The following is a 12,658-nucleotide window of genomic DNA, read 5'->3' on the forward strand; positions in this document are numbered from 1 at the left end:
TCTTGAGAGCAATTTTAAAAATATATCAGTACAGAAAAAAAGAAATTCAACATGTCATTTCTGTCTCACATTATAAAAGCTGTGCGTTGGACAGATAACAGTTTTTAAAATTTTACTTTAAAAAAATATAAATTATATCTCTAAACTGAAGCTGTATCCATGTGAAAGTTTAAGATGTTTCAGCTTTGGTACAGCCAGTGTCCAAGGCAAACCCTGGTTTCAATTCAGAGCACATCTCATGCCTAGGCTACTGATTGTCAGCATTAAGACTGACTTTTTATTCCTTTTTAAAGAAATAATAAAAAACCAAACAAACAAACGAAAAACCACACCACAAAAACAAAAACAAAAAAAAAAAAAAGCAAAAATAAACCAAAACAAAAAAACCAATGCAACAAATCAAGTAGAACCATCAAGGACAGCCAATGAGGAAAACCTGTGGGAATTTTGATAGAGAGGTCCTAAATTTAGAATTAAGCTCCTGACTGCTCTACAGCAACACCTGCTGATCAATGAGGATTTCACCCCTTTTGCTTAGTCTGTTCATGAGACTCATGGTTAGACCATAAAGGAGAGAGATTGCTTTCTAAAGTTGCTACAAAATAGATACAGATTTTTCTAGCTTGCAAAATTTCATCCATATTCTACTGAGTAACCAGGATTCCCCTTCTTTGAAAAGTTAATCTGTAGATTTAGCACCCTAAGGAAGAGAACAAGTAATTTCTGGTTGATGCCTGGAAAAAACTTGTACAGAAAAGACATGGATAAAATTAGAAATGTGGAAAATTACACTTTCACTGAAAGGGAAGCCTTTTGGAGAACTCTGGCTAAGATTTATGGTTTCTGACCTACTACAAACCATAATAAAATAAAAGCAAAAGATAATTGAAAAAAGTCAGTTTTCTTGTAGTCTAGGTAGATTAATAAATTTTGAAAAAGAAAAAAAAAATAACTGCCCCAAATGCCTGAGCCTCTATTCAGCTTGGTAAACAAAGCAGGAGAAGCTACATATCCCAAAATAAACTATAAAAATAGATTGCTATTGATTTATCCCTTCATAAAACATATTCCTTGAGAGATGTGAAAATAAACCTAGTGTAGCAACTAAGACTGTCAGGATAAGAAGTTTAGAATACATATTTTTACCTTGCACTTTACATTTTGTACAATTCAATACTTGATCTATAAACTTCCATTAGCATATGATTAGTAATTCAATTTAAAGCCATCTTTGCACAAAAGCCTTTTTCTTAGGATGGTAACTTTGCCAAGTGCATCTTCAATCTACATGTTTGAATAATTTCTGCAGACAAGTAATAGAGACACTAGCTGTATTAGCATAATCAATACACAATTTACTGAGTTACTGAGACAGAACAGAAATAAAACGTGTGTGCCATTATTTCAGTATCTACAAATGACTGTAATTTCTGGAAGTATCTCTCCGCTACTCCTCGTGGCCACATAAAAACCAAGAGGACATTCATACTGCCACCATCTACAGGTAGATATTAAGAATGGGCAGACAGATTAATCATATAGCAGAAGGCAAATTTAAGAGCCAGTTGCAGGGGACGTTGAGTATCCTCTAGCTCTATTAAAGTCAATGGATTCTAAAGATGTTTCACACTTTGCAATAACATGCTGTGGAAATACGTCTCCACAAGGGTTCAGTCAGGATACAAAATTGAAATTAAAGAAGTTACAGAGAAGTATTAAATTCAGGATCACGTGTCAATGAATCACCTGCTAGGACTACACCTTCCCTGACTTTCTTCTCTCCCTAGCTACCACTGGTGTCTAAGACTCACCTCCCAAACCCTTCTGGCTGACACATGCCCTCAGAGGATTTCACACCTGGCTGTGGCACACAAGAGCAGCAATTCAGTGGGTGACTTCTGGAATTCAGCAAACATTTCAGAATGCTTCATAATGGCCTTTAAGACAACTGACATTCATAAAAGTTCAGAACTACTAAGAAAGTATTGTTTTCTGACCAGCTCCACCTAGCATCAACTCATGTCTATCAGCTACTAGCTAGATTACCAATCTGAGTGTCAAATGTAAATCCTCCCAAAGACTTTAGTGTGGGGACAATTGGAAAAAGAAATGCATTGGCATATTAACATTTCAAATATTCCAGAACTCCATTGAAAATCAGTTCTGTGTGTAGCCACAGCTTTACAAAAGTCCAATTAATCATATGCATGAATATGTATATGGCTGATTTGTTTTCCTTTGTGCTGTGACATATCCCTTTTCCCATTTCTATTCCCCCCCCCAGCATGGTAACAATATTCTCTTGACATTGGAAATTATTTTCCTTAAAAGATTCCTGTTATATAAAGCATTCTTTCCTTTTGCATTTGCTTTTTCCAGAAGACAAAGTCCCTCATAGCACTCAAATTCTTCACTCCTCTCTTTAGTCTGTCCCAACACTGAGCTTGTTTTTTTTTCCCCTAATGTTCTTCTTGTAGAATGACTGAATTAGGAGTTCCCAATTAAACTGCAGTGGTTGGAAAATATTATTCTTATGCTAAAATAAAGTATTTTCCTAGGCAGCACATAAACATAAAAGTAATAAATATACTTAAGTGGAAAGAAATTATGCTTAAGAAATCCTTTGGATATTCTTCCAACCCTTGATCTCAAGGATGAAAGTATCCAAATGTGACAGCCTAAAGACGTCCAGTTTTACATAACAGTGTGTGCAGAAAAGGCAGAAGATGCTCTTTCCAGCAGCAGAGGTATAATTCTAAACCCCAAAGCTGGGTAGAGGGAGGGAATACTTTTTGGGATAGCTGAGGTAATAGATTAATTAATCCTGTATGAAATTCTAACTTTGCCTCCATAACCATGCATCCTTTTAAAAGGTTAAACCACATATACATATACTCATATTTCTATTGTTAAGTACACTAATAAGGTTATATTTTAAAATGTACTTTTCTCCAAAGAATCTTAGAGCTTTTCATAAATCTCAGGTAAATTTCAGTCATCCCTAAGACTCTATCATGCAACGTAACAGATTATAATAGATCTCAGAGTCAAATTGAGAACCAAGGTGAGAATAAGCAAAGTGAGAGGGAGACAGTACTTAGCACCAGGGTCAGGATTTTCAGCTGTCTTGCCTGTCCTAGACGGAGTACTCCACCACCCTTCCTGACAATGCGCTGTGGGCAGCCAGTCCATTTTGGGGGAAGACAGAAATTAGGAGGCTAAGATAAATTTTAACCCTAATTACCAAGTCCAGTACTTAATACAAACACATTCAGAGTTATTCCCCTCAATATCCTGAAGCTCTGTATCACCCTAGCTTTATTACTCAACATGACAAATACAAATTCCTGGTGCTTCTACAGACTATATTTTTAACTGTGCTTAGAAAACAGGAAATCCACTAAACACTGTCTACAAAAGTCTAAACTCAGCAAGAGACAGCAATTGGAATTAAACTGATGTATGGATCATAGAACCTCAAAGTAAACAACATTACACAAGTCTGAAGACAGGTGATATAAAGAAAGGCTATGAAGACTTACAGTAAATCTTACTGTAGATGATCTTTCCCGCTGAAATTTAAATCATTTATTTATGTGCCTAAAATGGGACACTTACATTGAGGACTTTGGGCTGTCTGACACTGTTCCAATACCAAACCGAAATACAGCTGCATGCCTTAGCTCTATTACCTAAAGACATGCATTTATCTGAGTCAATAAAAACCAAACCAAACACCTACCTCCTTTCAAGTGAGATTATCCCTGATTTATCAGAGATCTCCTTCTATTCTATACTACGGTTTTTAAGTTAATTTTTGATCCCTCAGACTCTCTGCTCTATTCTAGATGGCTTGCTATCATGTAGAACAGCAATCTGGTCTATATCCACAGAGGAGAAGCCAAAAAACTAGCGAGGGGATGCTGCAACTAAATTGTCAGCAGTTCTGTTCAGATGCCACTGTGGTTTTACCATCAAGGCTTTCTCAGTGCTGAAATCAAACTGAAGCCCACCACAGCTGGACAGTGGGCAATTGAGTATTCTCCTGCCTGCCCTGGGTTTAGATGCAGCCTTACAGGCTGGTGCTTGGGAGTTCATATACCATTCCCTGGTTGCTATAAAACCCTGGCAGAAAATGTGTGGGTTGAAACACATCTTACTTTTCCCCTCTTGCCCACATCCACTGGTTAGATCACTCACCCAGGATGTGGGTGGAACTTTCTCCTCTATCAGAAGGATTTGTACTCACATCGTGAGCTTCCTAACAGAGAACACTTACCCTCAGACTTGAAGTGCACTCATTCATTGCTGTTGAAGCTACCATACTTCATCTACAATATTCAGTGAACTAGAAACAAGAAGAATTAGCATGATATTTTATCCCTGTGGTTGGGGCACTGTCACAGGAAGTGGGATAAGTGAAATCCAATTCTAGTTGCACTGAAATAATTCATCAGAAGTGGCAGAAAGTACATGGCAGACCAGGACCCAGGTCTCCCCTTTTTCTTCAAGGTACTCAAGCTATTAGAGCCCTGAGTCTCCCACTCTTTCTCACTTTCTTGTCCAAAAAATAATTAGACTTTTGAAAAGGGGAACGGCATTGACAAAAATAACAGGGCAACTCACACACATAACACAATATGTTGCTATGTAATGACTGATGTCCTCCCTGTGAGATAAAGATAAAACACCTTTAGACAAAGCACAAAATAGAACTCCTGCCTCTCACATCCCAGCAGAGCAAAGATTTTTCGTTCATCAGCAAAGGAGAGAGGAAGAGCAGCAGCACACCACCTCAATTCTTTCTAGCCTAGAAGGAAAGGAATTTTATCTCTGTCTCCAAAACCTGAGTCAGGTAAGTGACTGCTGTAAGACGCCCTGTTGCACTAAGATACCCACATCTAAAACAGGGGAAGAGCTAAGACACATTATTATGTCCAAGTTTTTCCTACTGTCTCCTCAAAATAATTTCTACTCAACAACATTCATAAACCCCTAAGCACCCGTGAGCTATTTAAAGAATCCAAGAGTTTGGTGCAAGGTGACTATTCCAATAGGCAGCTACAAACTAAGCAGAGCAGCATCTAAGCACTGAACATCTTGCAGCATGCAAGCCCTTTTTTTTTTTTTTTTTTTAATATTTTTCCCTTAGAGATTTCTGACCTTTCTTCATTGATTTACATTTTCATCTGACAAGCAAGTGTCCTACTCAACAGATTCACCAGAAATTGCAAACCAAATCTCTTCCTGCGCTCTGGTTCTTTATAAGTCACGTAACACAATCCCTTCCCGGTCAGTGGTTGCACGCAGAAGCCAATACAAACCCATTTCCTCCTCCCATCTTCAGAGTGAAAACGTTACATCAGGCATGGATCTTGACATCCTGTTGTCCTGGAACCAGTGAATCAGAAAGTTCCTTCCTCACAATTGTATTCTTTGGAGGTGGAAAATAATTAACTTCCCCACCCCCTCCTCCTTCCTACTGCCACTGTCAAAAGTTAGAAAGTCACTTGACTCTGTCTGGAAAAAAAAAACCCCAGCCATCATAATTCAGTGCCAGAGAAAGTTTTTGTTGATCAAAGCATAGCCTGGTCTTCCCAAGAACACTGCCTCACTACATCACATCATCCAGTCCAGAAACAGAGCAGTCATTTTATTTTTGTTTTTAAAGCTTCTTTCAAAAAATGAATGAATCAATAGTGGAAGTTGAGCTTGATATGTTAACAAAAGAGTGAACAACAGAAAAATGAAACTAGAAAATCAATTATCAAGGAATTCATTGTTTGAAATATATTTTTCCAGCAAAACACAACATAAAAATAGTAAGAGTACAACAGGTCTCAGGGACTGTGCACAAAAGCCATCTATTTTACAGTCAACCGGGACATTTAGATATAGAAGTGCTCCAGCTTTTCCACATTTGTGTGGAACACTGAGCATCTCTGTGAGAAACTGGAGAGTGGTTTTGCATTCGTGTTAGGTAAGGACAAAATTCATGCTCCAGGTTATTGCCTCTGCATGAGAGAATAAGCTCTCCAAAACCTGGTTTGAGGCAGAAGGAAAACTATCAACATCCCATCCATTTTTCCTCAGGACAAAAAGGTGTTCTGCTTCAGCCAGCTGTCTAACTAAGGACTAGCACTGCCAAATTTGCAAGAAGGCTAGCTAGTTACTGATATTGCATTTTTCAAGAACTGGAGTAAGCCCATATCACATTAAATAGAGAATGGGGGAATGTCACTATACTGACATAGATAGATAGAAAGATAGATAGAAAGATAGATAGATAGATAGATAGATAACTTTAAGAAATCTTGAAGGACTAGAATTCCTACTCTTCCAAAGAAAAATTGCACCTAATTGCACCTACATTTAAAAGTGAAAGTATGAGACGAATCACTCACTGAAAAAACACTCTTCTTACTCCCATGGCACAACAAGAAAAAAAAAAGGGAAGGGGACCACAATGAAAACAAACCCCCAAAATAAAATTTCGTTGGGTTTTAATTGTGTAGAATTGGTACGTAACAGCCCTACAACCCTTTTGAATACACATTCTATGGATTCAACTGTACAAAGAACAGTTGCAGCATGGCATGCACAGCATCACCCTAGATAAAGGAAAATCTAAAACCCAAACATGCACAGCCCAGAAGGACATGTATAACTTAGACTAAATCCTAAAAAGGAGGGGACAAAAGTCTTCTACATCTTTTTTCTTAATAATTACGCAGTATAAAGGGGAAAAATATATATGAAACTAAAAAAACCCATGGCCCATGTTAAGTAATATTCTAAATATGGAAGACAACTGTCCTGGTTCAAAAATTCATTGGAAGAGAGCAATTTTGTGCAGTCTTACCAATGTGCACAGAAAAGAATAAAGCAGATTTTTTTGGAAAGTAGGAGGATTGAATGAAAATGTTAATTATAACATGTTGCAATAAGGATACCCCCAAGATCAGCCCTATCTTTTTTGCTACAGCATAGTCCCTAGGCATATGGCTAACTACTCCTTGATCATTATCCTGGCTAAAACTAAAGCTACTGAAGTTTAGGAGACTCATATCTAACAGAATTTCTTTCATCTCTAATAATTGCTAAACTAGCATAATTACTCATACTTGAGGTGAAATAGAACCCAAGTTGTCTAATTTTAAAACAAAAACAAACCTCACCACCTCTTTTGGTCTTTGCACATCCATCTTTTGTCAGAGTCCTATGCCAAATGTTACATTACGATTTAAAAGTATTTAAAAGCCTCTCTTGTGCTGTCCAACTTTTATAAAGACAGCAACTGGAAAACTTTAATGCTTTGTAGTAACACTCTGCAGAATGTATTTGAAAGCAGACATGTACATTTTCACAGCACCAAATAAAACAGGCCAATTCTTTGTAGATCTGTGTGTTGTCCCTTCAGGGAAATATTTATATATATGTACATATATATGCCACAGTTCTGATTTAAGTGAAATAATGCATTTTCCCAACCCCCAGCTGGGACTGATTCTGAGCTCAGGCAGCCTGCAGAAGCCAATGGAAACTGTAAAATATAGCTAGGAAAAGATTCTAGGAGGTTGTCTTAGGGTAGCGGAACTTATACTGTATTTCAATCAATCTACAAAAAAACCCTCCAAATATCTTATTTTAATTCTTTTACACAGAAAAAAATACTGAATCCATATGGTCTACATAAAATGTTAGTGGTTTTTCTGGATCTTTTGCTCATGCACAGTTATTCAAAAGGAAGATTTTTTTTTTTCAAAATGTGCAAGTTTGAAAATATTGAATCGTGTTTCAGAACAAAGAATTGAGAGCTATTAAACCAGCTGTAAATTAGACAGAATGAATTATAGAGCAACATAAAGCCTTTCAAGAGATCTTAGATCATGGTGGATAACGTTATCCTACACATGTTAGATAAGTGACTCCATACTGACATCTTCCCTTGTTGCACAAGTTAACAGCAACTCAGGAAAACAAAATCAAACCAATCCAAACACATCAGCAGCCTTACTAAACCTCTTAATATTATCTTTGTCACAAGATTTCACCTTTGTGGAAACTAGCAGTACAGCCAGTAGCTGTTTAGATGCTCAGTTTTAATGGTGCCTAACCCCAAGCAGCAGACAAAGATGGTCAGTATAACTCATGCTGGCCCCAGAAATGACTGGGCAGCATTACTGTAATCCTGCAGCTAATCAAGACTATCAATATGCATTGCCAAAGTCAATGAATATTACTTAAGGTTAGGGATGTTTTTGTTGTTAGGGATTTTTTTAATACATAAAGGCATGCTTTGGCAAGTCCTAAACAGAACACTATAAATAGCCTGTATTATAAAAAGATGCTAATCTTAAATCCTCTTTGTAATTTCTTTTTTTTTTTTTTAATGTACTCTTTTATGTTCGGTATCTTAATTTTTGCCCTTTTTTGGATGGCCAAATACAAGCCAGCAATTTACTCATGCATCAAACAGATGTTTTTGCTTTTCAGGCCAAATGGAATCTCATGAATTTTTTGTTCCCTCCCTATAAAATGATGATGCCAAAATAACACAGTTCCTGAAAACAGCCCGTTCAGAAAAAAAGTTATTTGGACCAATAATACTGAAACTTTAAGTCAAGTTCACAGAAATAATGCCAATACTAATTGCTGGTTTTGTTTATGCTGGATTGATTATAGTCTAATCAGCAGACAATCCCATGACTTTTGAGTCTAGCCCATGCAATTTGGAAGCCAGGGAGGGCTGGGGCTGCAAACAAACATTCAAACAGTTGACAGATACAGAGAAATGTAAAGGCTACTGTTGGAAAGAAATCCGACTGTCAAATTCTCTCTGAACTATTGCTGCTGGTTAATAACAGTTTTCTTTTAATCCATTACTTTTCTACCTTCCTTGGTACCACATAGCCTGCACCTCTGCATGAGAAATACCCTTTCCTCGGAATCTCTGCTGAGGAAACAGGTCCCATTAAAACACAGATACATTCGCTCAGTACACCGACACTCTGCATGAATTGAGCTGCAGTTGTAAATTCATTCAAGATGGAAAGATTATCTAGGTTTCCTCAAAAACAGGGAACTTCAGAAGACATTCTGGGCTTGGCAATATATTTCAAGCCTTCTTTAAGCAGAGCATGGGTATGTAAAATACAACTGAGAAATGCATCCCGTTCATCTTTCTAGGAACTAACATTTAGTAATTTTATTTCTGCATGTAGGACACAAAATTACATTGAGTAAAAATTTACTCTGAAGTAAAACCACAGGTTGTTTGGGTTTTTTTTCCACAAAAAGAAATCAGAGATCAGCACTTCTATTAAACATGTGAAGCTGTACTAGTTTCCTTGTGATAGCTTATCTAACAACTACCATTTCAGTGATTTTTCATGGGTGGCTTTGAACTATTAATGAATATTACCTGGCTTTAGCTTAGAAACTTGTGTTTAACATTTAGTAGAACTACATTTGCATTCAGTTTTGTATAAAGAATGCCTAGTTTTCTTTGCACGTGATTGTATTTTTGTAACATTTTTCCTAAACAAACTTTCTCATCAAAAGCCGGTAGTAAGAGCAAAGAAAAAAACCTCAAGCTCTCCTAAAAGTAAAACCCCATAAACCAGAAAGGAAGGAGGGGGGGGAGGCAGTCAGCAACCCAAGTGTGATATCTCCAAAGCATGCCAAGTCACAAAAACAGGTTTACAACTCATAATGGCCAAGTTAAACAACATACAAGAAGCTGCTCTGCCCCCCTCCCTTGCTTTCTCATCACAGGGGTCTCTACCACAGTTTTACTTCGGGAATGGCTGTGCCCTTGGATGTCAGGAGTTTAAGGAGACATAACAATTGCCCTTCTTTGATACCCTTCATTTGTACAGTGCCTCTTTTAGGGCTTGTACACGAGTATCATATCTCCGACTTCTCTTTCCCCACCTGCTTTTCTCCAGCTATCCTCCCTCTCTTCCTCACCAAACACATTAGGTGATTTTGATCAGGTCAATGATACTTAATAGATTTTTTTTTTTCAGAAACTAGCCAAGGAAATGGGATAAATTAATCAGTAGAATGAAATATAGGTCAGGACTGATGAGTTTGTTGCAACTGATCCTTCCCCTGCCTTAAAGTACCTGCCAGTTGAACTTTAATTTCTCCTTCCTAAAGTAAAACAAGATATTCAAATTGCAGTTTTTCAGAAAGTTCTCATTTACTCTCCTTTTGAGACTTTTTTTTTTGCCACAAACCTGCAATGTATTTGTAAGAGACAGTGTTTGTCACAGAAAATAATTACATATCATTTTTCCTCAAAAAGAAGATTTCATTATTCTTAAATTATAAGGGGCTTATCTAACGTTAGCCGTGCCTATTTTCTTTCCTAGGTCCAAGGCTGAGATGCAATCTTCACCAAGTGCTGGGGGACAGTCAGACCAAAGTTGGCAAGAAACCAAAACAGGGGGGAAAAGGAAAAAAAAAAAAAAAAACCCAAAAAAAAAAGGAATGTAAACAGAAACCAGAGTAATTGTAATTGAAAAAAGTGTGTTTTCAAGAAATACAAATTAGCTAGTTCTTAACACCCACCATTTCAGATGAACATTAGGTTCATGCATTCAATATGAAAAACTCAATTGTCATTTTGTTTTAATGTATTTACCTGCCTTGTATCGGTATTCCCATAAGACATAAGTTTCAAATTAAGTTATCAAAAGTGACAGACATATCAAAAATATCTCTTATATCTTCCCCCCAGAAAGGGTTGCTAAGTACATGACAAATTAGAAATGTAATGTGTAACTCCATATTTTATTTAGATGTAAAACAGCGCTCATGAGTTTAAATAACTCATTTACATACATTCAAAGAATAGTTTTTCAAATAAGCTATTTAAAATACTGTTTATTTTTATCTGTAGAACTACATTTTGTACTGACTAAACCAGTAATACTCAAGAAATCAGGAATTTAAATAAGCGCTGCATTGGAGGTACAGTTGAAATTCTCCTTGCAACATTACTTACAGCTTTTGTTTGTTCACTAAAAATGAAGATGTAATAATTGATGGGCAAACTCTGATCCATGAATTTAAATGCTAGTCTATGCAAGCATCTTTCAGCTCCTCAGATGAATCGCATTATTAGCCCTTTCAGAAATCTCACAATCGGACTGCTTTCAGAATACTATTAATCCACCCAGAAACTGACATGATTCAAGAAAAATAAAACAGGGAAAATGAAAGAGATATTTGAACAAAGGCCACCAAGAATGATAACCTACTCCCCAAAGGTAATTACTGCAGCAATAATTACAGATGATGATTGATTTACTGCCTGGTTTTAGTTGAAAAATAGTAAATAAGACTCTGCAAAGAAATCTCTGTCATCTCCATCCTGAACATTAAGTGGTTTTCTCAAGTCAGTAGTTTATTGTCAGCAAATCCAAGCTACTCCATCTGAAACCTACAGTGTTGCTGTTTTCTCATTTTAGGTATTCTCAGGCAACTGGTGCCTAAGAAAGGCAAAGCCCATACCTCCACATAAAATGGAAGCTGTATCTTTTGTTTTAAATTAAGTGTGATGTTTACTGGAAGATATTTGAAACAAAACTTCTCTCTGTAACACATGTAACAAATCACCACAAGTGAAACATGCCCAATGTCTAACAGGAGAACAATTTCCTCTATTTGCCAATTTATTCTGAACCTTTATTCCTTTGCACTTAAATACTTGGAGGTCTAAGACTACCCCTCAGTTAAAGTTTTCCTGCATCTTTTTGCAAATATGCCTAATTGGTCACTCTCCTACTGGCTCTAAAACTCTTATGCACACATAAATAAATCCTCCCTAGGAAGCTTGGAATAGAAGTGTGCGCCCAAGCAACAGAACTTTCATTGTGGTATCATTTTTAAAAGGTAAAGGGAAGAGCGGCTCGTTTGTTCCTCGTAAGATGCCAAACAAAAGCACCACTGAACTGCACAAACTTCGGTAAACTAGATACAGGCAGCAGCAGCAGGTAAAGCAGTAAATTCAAGGCACCCTTTATTCCCTTCTAAAGTATCTGGAGAGTTTAAAAAAAAAATAAAAAAGAAAAAGAAAAGAAAAGAAAAAAGAATTGAAGCCTGCCCTAAAGCTCACTGAAGTCAACAAGAAGACTTTGAAAGGGGAACTCCTGGAAAGAGTTGTTTCAAGGGAAGGGAGTGCAGTTTTTTGCCAGGTCCTCCTGTGCAAGTCCATAAAAGCAGACCCCGCTCCTGCTTTCTAACTATGAAACTGCGCTGGTTTCCAGGCACTTAACTCCTGGTGTTCGCCAGCCCAGCCGGGAAGGAAACGAGGCCTGCCGCCCGCCACGGCGCGGCTCGGGTCACCTCCCCGGCCGGGGCTGGCCGCGCTCCGCGCCCCTGCACCGCCGGCAGCCCCACGGGCCGCGACAGTCGCTCTCAACTCCCATGGCCTTTCCCCCTCGCCCCCCTTTCCCCCCTTCACACCCCTACCCCCCAAAAGTAGACAACTTATAGATGTTCTGACCTGACGCCACCCAGGCTTTATTCAACTTCACTGCACTGTACACACCGGCCCGGGAGGAGCGCGCCCATCCAGAGATGTTTATTTGAGGTGACAGCCACCCTCAGCCGCCTTCCCCGCTCGCCAGCGGGGAGAAGCCCCTGC

At 37.9% G+C, this 12,658-nt stretch overlaps 1 protein-coding gene across 7 annotated transcripts in view; it reads right to left on the reverse strand.

Annotated features, from left to right (window-relative positions):
* Positions 1–12,658, reverse strand: part of ZNF521 (zinc finger protein 521) — a 229,748-nt gene that overhangs the window by 214,805 nt on the left and 2,285 nt on the right. Inside the window, exon 1 of one of the 7 annotated variants that reach the window (XM_041477697.1) lies at positions 12,518–12,658. This exon is cut by the window's right edge and continues 33 nt beyond it. The exons of 5 other annotated variants lie outside the window; for them this stretch is intronic. The gene's annotated coding sequence lies outside the window, so the exon portion shown is untranslated. The remainder of the gene's footprint in view (positions 1–12,517) is intronic. One more of the 7 variants, XM_041477699.1, reaches the window with a different exon arrangement.

This window comes from Pyrgilauda ruficollis, unplaced genomic scaffold, assembly GCF_017590135.1.
Source record: "Pyrgilauda ruficollis isolate IOZ18807 unplaced genomic scaffold, ASM1759013v1 scaffold41, whole genome shotgun sequence".
Lineage (NCBI taxonomy): Eukaryota > Metazoa > Chordata > Aves > Passeriformes > Passeridae > Pyrgilauda > Pyrgilauda ruficollis.